The following is a 5,663-nucleotide window of genomic DNA, read 5'->3' as shown; positions in this document are numbered from 1 at the left end:
AATTAGTATAGCAGCAAAGGAAACTAATAGAGGGACAGACAGGCAGACAGAAAGGGAAAGAGGGAGAAGGCAGACAGGCTGGACGACAGGCATGTGATGAGGAGTTAGGTGACAGTCAGAGCTGCAGGTGAGTCAGAGACAGACAGACACACAGGTAGGGAGCCTGGAGAAAATGAGAGAGAGAAGGGCGACAGGGTGATGGGCAGGTGGCAGGAGAGAAGGTAGGCTGACAGGTGGGCAGAGAGAAAACAGGAAGTGGGTAGACAGGCAGGGGCAGGAGAGAGCGACAGGAAGACAGGATGGCTGCAGGGGCCCCTCAGAGCCCATCATTGTCCCCACAAGGGTTAGAGGAGCTTCCTGAGATGCAGGTGGATACCATTCTTGGACTTCAACACGATTCTTGGAATGGGAGCAGGGACTCTGGAGGGATCTGGTGACAGCTCAAAGCGGAGCAGGGTCAGGGCCACAGCCACCTTCAGCTCGTTCATGGCAAACTGCTTCCCGATGTAGTTCCTGGACCAGGGAGGGGAAGCAAAGTGAGAAGTGGCCTCAAACTCTGTTTGGAGTTGGGCAGGCATTGACCACTGAGCCCTAGCCAGGAACAGGGCATTCGGGGCCCTCCTGCATGTGGCCCAGCCTCCAACCCATCCCTCCAGGTCACACACCTCTACCCCAAGCTTTGGTTTACATTCTCCACTTGGCCCCTGTCAAAGCCTACCTCTCCCCCAGGACTAGCTCCTAGGCGCTACCTCTCCTCTCAGCAGGCCTGAAATCCCGGTAGGTGAGGGTCAGCGCTCTAGTCACCAGTCAAGTAAGTAAATCACTAAAATTGTTATTATGAACTTGTGCACTCCCTCCAGAAGCAGTTTCTGGTTTCACAACATGGAAACTAGGTCAGGGCATGGTAGGGGGTGGGCTGGGCTGCACTTTCAGACCCTCACCCTCTAGGGGGACACACAGGGACAAAGATCCCAGAGAGAGAACAGGATGGGGCTGTGTGAGGACATCAGAATGGCAACAGGGAAGCTTCCTGGAGGGTCCACAGGTGAGCGGCCCTCGGCTTGTTATACCATCTGCCTCCCTATCCCCCTCATGCCCTCAGTCAACCAGCTTCTGTAGCCTTCCAATCTAGTCCAGAAACGTCCCCCCTTGCCATCCCTCAGTCTCCTCACCTGGGCTCTTCTGTCTGCCTGCCTCTCCTATGTCTACACTGAAGCCATGGCCCAGCTCAGACCCTCCTGGCCCTCCATCATGGGAAGGACTTGTCCAAATGCCTCAGCTGGCACCAAAGCCCTCTGTGGGTCACTGCCTCACTCACCTCTTACCTGTCCAGCTCCACTTCCCAGCTCAGCTCTTGTTGAGATCGCTGAGAATGGCTCCCTCCACCTCTGCCTGCCACATGCTCAAGGTTACGTCCAATGACAGCCCACCCTCACCCCTCTGCTGGCTCTACCTCTTCCCCCCAGGCCCCCAAATCACCATGAGTGTTTTACTCAAGGACACATCACCATCCTGTGCCCAGGACAGTGTCAGGAACACGGAACATTCAGAAATATGCTCAGTGAGTGAATGAGTGACTGAAAGAAAGAATGAATGAATGATGTGAGACTTGAGTAGAGGTATTTGTTTCTTGACTGTGAAGTCTTGGAGGCAGGGACAGTGTCTTTCATCTCTGTGTTCCCATCTCCCAGCACAGGACTTGGCACACAGAGCCAGGCTTGGTACATAGTTTTCTAATTGAATGAAGTTAATTGAATTGGAAAAAAAACCCAGAGTGGCAAAAAATAAAAGTAGACATTAGTACTGACCTAGACCTTGAAGTGCCTAGTGCTTTCCTGTCCTCTACTGGCAGCCACAGCCTGCAGCCAATGTCTATGAGGAAGGACCCTGTTCTAGGAGAAACCAAATCCTAGAGCCAATTTCGGGAAGAACAATTTGCTTAAAGCCTGTTCTGTGAAGGCTGATCCACCATTTGAAGAATTCACAGATTATGGATTCAGAAAAAACTTGTTTCTGGTAACTACTTACAGTGTTTGTGGAAGTTCCTGTTTCACAGGATGATTTCAGCAGCCCTGGAGGATTTTCACAGCAGCCGCTCTGGAGTGGACTCGTCCAGCTCAACAGCTGTCTCGAGTGTGCTTTAGATTTTACACACCAGGAAGCTTTCGAAGGCGTGTGTCATACACAGAATAGTGGATCTTCTCTCAAAAGCAGTGGATGGTCCTCATTGTGATGCTTCTTGCCAACGTTGGACCGTGTAGACTCTGGGACCATAGCATATCAAGAAATTCATGTAAAGAAATTTGCCTACTGGAAAAGTTGTCATCGTTGTGTGAATATTAACATGCAGTCCAATTCTATTGGGATAGACTGAAAATATAGAGAAGACACACACTGGGGTGAAACTTTCTTCCAATGGCTACTGTAACCTTCCATGGATATGGCTGAACAGTTCAGACACGAAGTGGCTGGAAATCCATACACACGGGAACATCACTACGACAGTGAGTGGGAGATTAGAGAATTAAGGAGAAAAGACCCTGAGCTGGACTGTGAATGTGAGAAGAGAGAAAACAGCTGTTAAGATGACTGATAATTGAGAAAAACAACCATCTGAAGTTTAATTTTCATGAAAAATTGTAATTCTGAAAAGTCATACTCCTAAAGTGTAGAAAACACCAGAATACACTGAACTTTGGTACAGGCACTGTCACTGATTGTGGTAGCCATTGGGAAAGTCAATGGGTCCAAGTCCCTGTGGCATGCCCAGAAATGCCACCTTTCTTTTGTGCAGAGACACACACCTCCTTCCAGACACACCAACATACAAGGGGTATAATGCAGACATCAATATGAACATAAGAGGTCGCAAACATCGGCTGTGCACCCAGTGACACTCCGCCCTCAAGTATTGGACATCTCACCTTGATCCTCCTGAGAAGGGCCGGAAAGCGTGGCTGTGTTGAGCGGACCCAGTACAAACTGGGAAGGATAAAACACCTGCAGAGAGAGCCCCAGGACCAGGACAGGTGGGGTCAAGTCCCTCCTTCCAATCCAAGAGGGGACAGGACTGCCTGAGTGGGAGTGGGAGGAGGTGTTGGTCTGGAGAGATCACCCCATCCCTTCCTCCCACGCCCATCACACCTCTGGGTTCGGCCACACCTCTGGGTTGTAGTGAAAGGCGTGAAAGGCATAAAAGGAGAGCGCAATCATGATTCCTGTGGGGCAGAAGGAGAAGAGAGCAGACTGATCGTATACATGTGGTGGGTCCCTGCCCCTGTGGCAGGAGGGGGCATGTGCATGCAGGAAAGATGTGAGAGCCACTTCCCATCACTCTGAGTGGAATGAGCGTGCTGCAAGAGAGGTGGGGTGGACATGGCAAAGCTCATGTGCACAGATTAGGAGATAACCAGGACCCAGGATTGAGAAGCAAGAAAGAATTGGAGGCTTACTTTTTGGAGCAACTCAAATGACAGCTCATGTTTATCAGGTGCAATCCATGTGCCCTTGGGGGATATGCATTAACGCATTCAATCCTCACATGCACCCTCCAGGAAAGGCTCTCATAGCCCCATGGTTCAGATGAGGCACCTGAGCCTCAGAGAGACTGAGCGACTTGCCTATGATCACACAGCTAGGATGTGGCAGGGCTGGGCTTCAAACCCAATGGAAGGTGAGCCAGAGGGTTGTCTCCAACTGTGGCAGGGGTCTCAGATCTGGTAGTCAGCTGCTCTCTGCCAGCAAACTGTGGGGTCCTCAGAGACTGGACTATCTGATCCATGACAGTGGATTCCCTGATCTCCCTCATTTGCCTAGATCCCATAAGGAAAGAACCACATCTCCCCCGACCCCTGTCTGATTGTCTCTCCAGCCCTTGCATCTCAGGGAATTAGAATTTTAGGGCTAATTCCTGAGCCCACATTCAGAGGCTAGCATTTGTTTATTGAATTTTGCTGGGTTCAAGGTCTGTGCTAGGCATTTAATATACCTCATCCTAACTACAATGTAAGTATTGCTTTTCCTGAGGGGAAAACAAGACCCAGAGATGTTCAGAGCTGCTCTAGGACACATAGATTCCTGACCTTCCTTGTTGCATTCTTGCAGAGTGCTCAGGTTAGTGAGCGTGATGAAGTTCACACCTCTGGGTAAGGGGCATCCATCAGGGAAGGTAAGGGGCTTGCTGAGCTCTCTGCCAATGCTTGGTACTGGTGGATAGAGTCACAGTGCCTCCTTGATACACATGGAGATGTTGGGCATCGGGTCCAGGCGGCCCCTGAAACCAAAGCCCATCCTGAAGGGCAGGTAGGATCTGGGCAGACCAGGGCCTTCTCTAGCTGAGTGGGCAGGGCTCTCCTGTCTCTTGAGCACTCACTAGCTGATGGAGGCGCCATCCCCCAGGAGGCTCTGGATCTCCTCCCGGCACCCCTGCTGATGCCAAGGCTGCGTGGCCAGAGCAGAAAGGATCCAGGAGATGCCACTGGCTGTGGTGTCTTGACCCTCAAACATGAACATGTCCACCTCAGCACGAGGTCCTTGTCAGACAAGCTGCTCTCATTCTCCATCTGGGGAAGGCACGGCAAGAGTGCAGGATTTGCCCCATCTTCTGCACTCGTGTGCAAAGCCTCAGGCCTCTCCTACACACACTCACTCTGGCAGTGAGGGGGATGTCCAGGAAATCCAAGCGTCTCTTCTTCCTGCTGACCTTCTCCAGCTCTCCCTCCTTCTGCAGGTGAGCCTTCCTCAGCTTGATCCCTCTGTCTGTAGGGCTTCAGAAGAACATAGTGGAAGGCTGGGGTCAGCATCTGCTGGTGCTGGAAGCACATCTGCCCATTCAACAGGAGCAAACCGTACCCTCAGCGTGAGATGGGTGTGTGTGTGTGAAGGTAGGAAATGGGATCAGAGTGACGACTGGGGGCAACTTGGCAGGAACCAAGGATGTCACAAGAAGGCTCATCATGGACAAAGACAGGAAAGGCCAGTACATTTCAGGACTGAGAGTTCCCCCAAATGGCTGGCACATAGGAAGTGATTGTGACAGCTGTGAGATAAAGGTTGAAAAAGAGTAGGGGCAGGTCATAGATGGACTTCAATAAAAGTCACGCTGAGATCGTCTGTGAGGACTGAGAAGTGACGTGGAGGAAGCTGAGCTTCAGGAGGGCTCTCACCACCATTAGGAAGGGGGAGGATCTTGTTGCAAGAAGAGAAATGAAACTTGATCCAGAGGTGAGGGTGATGACATGGTGGCGGGGCGCCTGGTGTTCTCTGTGAGCCAAAGAGATAGCTCCTGGCAAACCGAACTGGCAGGTGGACTACAGTCCTAGTTAGACAGACTTCCCAATCCAGGGTGCCAGGAATCTTCAAGATCCTTGAGACTTTGGGTCTGAAAGGTAAGGAAGGGCATTACAGGAGGCTGGAGGGGACCAAACAATGCCTATGCCACCTCCCACTTGCCTCCCATCCCTAATTGTGTCTCTCTTGATAGTCACTGTGGGCTCAGGGGTGCAGACTCAGTGTCCTGGCAGCAGGACACCCACAGGACCAGGATGGTGAACCTGCCAGAAACACAGGCTCTGTCCTCAGTGCCTGAGAAAAGACAGAAGCCTGTGGTTTTCCTCCAATTTGTGGCTTAGCCATCCCATGAGAGGGGATAGCTGACAATTAGA

The 5,663-nt window shown here is 51.5% G+C and overlaps 1 pseudogene; it reads right to left on the bottom strand.

Annotated features, from left to right (window-relative positions):
* Positions 1-316: 316 nt before the first annotated feature.
* On the bottom strand, positions 317-5,171 carry LOC124232183 (cytochrome P450 4A11-like; annotated as a pseudogene).
* Between the last annotated feature and the right edge of the window lie 492 nt (positions 5,172-5,663).

The sequence above is a fragment of the Equus quagga genome, unplaced genomic scaffold, assembly GCF_021613505.1.
Source record: "Equus quagga isolate Etosha38 unplaced genomic scaffold, UCLA_HA_Equagga_1.0 HiC_scaffold_3124_RagTag, whole genome shotgun sequence".
Taxonomy (NCBI): domain Eukaryota; kingdom Metazoa; phylum Chordata; class Mammalia; order Perissodactyla; family Equidae; genus Equus; species Equus quagga.
Note: the sequence above shows the minus strand (reverse complement) of the source record. Positions and strands in the feature narration are given on the sequence as shown.